The following is a 2,356-nucleotide window of genomic DNA, read 5'->3' on the forward strand; positions in this document are numbered from 1 at the left end:
CAAAATCGCAATCGATTCGGGGGCTAATGTTGGGGATATACATAACAGGTAGGCCCACGAAGGGTCGAAATATCATGAAGCGTGGGGTCCACACAACATGTGGGTCCAGGTCAATTTCATACAGACACACTGTCCACTCGGACAAGTAGCATACTATCCACTCGACCAAGCAACATACCATCCACTCGGATGACAGTTCACCACTCGACCGTACGACTCACTCGGATATACGAAGACCAGCAGGCAGCAAAGCAGTCGGCATCTTTCTAATAGTGCCGGCTTAATAGTGGGCTGTCATTATAGCATTCATACCCCACTTTGTAACATAGGAAGTGAGGAGGTGGCACACTCTATATAAGCCACCCCCCACCACTAGACTTTGGGGGGCTTCTTCTTCCACCTCTCTCTCTTTCACCATTAGTCTCAGGACTTAGCTCAGGCATGGGGATCCGTTCCTCTCTCTCACACACATATTGTAATCTCCGGATATATACTCAGATAAAACAAAGCCTCTCCGGAGCACGAGACGTAGGGTTGTTATCTCCACCGTGAGAGGCCCGAACTCGCTAAAACCATCGTGTCACCCATATGCATCTCGATAGATCATGCTCCGTTCTCCTACCCCTCTCTTACTGTCAGACTTAGAACCACGACAGTAGTTGCTGGAGTCAAGTTACAGTTGCATGCTTCTTTATATGTAGTCTCACAGTTTGATGTACACTAACACTTCCTATGTTCGTTGTTGGACTACCACCTAGGCGCAAGAGGAAACAAACATCAATGATAATGCTCGATAGGTTAACTAAATCTAGAGGAGGAGGAATGGAGATCCGTTTTGAGGCAGGTTTAAAAAGGCCACGTGATGCTACAGAGTCAGCCAAGTTAGTATCAGAGGCAGCGGTTGCCGTTAGGTGTCATGTACGTATCCTCCCAACATGGATTCAGTACAGGAATGACAAAGACGAAACCCAGTTCAACACCTTCCTCGACCATTTATCTGTAAGTCTGGTTATGTATGGAAACTAGTAATATCGTCTTGCCCTGTCCCATACTTTCTAGGTTGCTGATAATGAGACTCCCATAATTTTCAACAGATGAGGTTCAAGTTGGATAGCCAAGATGATGCAACCAGACAAGCTTGCACCCATGTTTTCAAGTCTGCTCTGCGACAGTATCGGTATAACTTGAGGAAAACTCACTTTGAAGGCAAGGATAACAGTGAACTTTCCCAAACATCTCCAGTGGAAAATATATCAGATGAAGACTGGAGGGGCCTTGTTAAACACTGGTCTGATCCAAAGTATCATGTACATTATATATATGTGATCAGATCACATGTTGAAGTCCTATTGACGCATGTGCCACACAAATCTATCTTCTTGTAGGTGAACTGTTCAAAGAACAAGGCCAATCGTACGAAAGTGAAATTCCAACAGACGACAGGATCTCGTAGCTATATTGCACACTGCATGGCTCTTGTAATTAGCTGCTGTTTCACTCTTTTCGCTGTACCATATTATCAGATCTATATTGACTTGTTCGAAATGAAGAGGAAAGCCCGCAAGGACCAAAAAGTACCTGAACCAAATATTGTGGAAATCTTCAAGGACTGTCACACCAGCAAGAAGAAGGGCATGACTACACCAGTCAAAGCCGCTGCTGTAAGTCCATAATCCTCATGCCTTTTAACTACTACTTACTCTGACTTGTGCCTTGAACTGCATGGTTTGCAGCCAATGTCTATTACTCTTTTCAATTTTATACACAATTGTCTTAGCGTATCATTGCACCTTACAAGGTTTAAAAGGGAGGAGTGATGTTCCTTTGATCTTGACCCGTAATCTAGTTCTGTGCTGGACTTGCCCACACAACGTTACAATTGCATGTTTGTCTGTTCTCAGTTGTTTTGTGATATGAATGATGTCATACTATGCTTACCGTATTATAAACTTTGTCTCTTTATCCTTAGCCCTCAATACAATGTGAAGAAATAGACAATACATTAGCGATGGTACATGGTCATATGTTTGGAACCTGGTTTTATTATGTACTTTGCAATAAGATACAACTAATATTTTACATGGGTTCACTAGAATAAGTTCTGTATATAGACCAAAGCTATTTTGTTTGGTTTTGCTGCCTCCTTAATATCTTCTGTTCTGGTACTACTAATGTAAAACCTCAACTTTTCAGCGAGCTATGGAAAAAATGGTGGAACCGCCACCTTCTAAAGGTGGCGAGGCAACTATAACCGCAATGTCAGCTCTTGCTGCAGTGGGTCAGTACCTTCCACTAACAGTGCCAAAAGCATGTTCCCGCGTAATACTGGGTTGATTGTTAAGGCAATATCATCCAA

This window comes from Triticum aestivum, chromosome 4B (assembly GCF_018294505.1).
Source record: "Triticum aestivum cultivar Chinese Spring chromosome 4B, IWGSC CS RefSeq v2.1, whole genome shotgun sequence".
Taxonomy (NCBI): Eukaryota; Viridiplantae; Streptophyta; class Magnoliopsida; order Poales; family Poaceae; genus Triticum; species Triticum aestivum.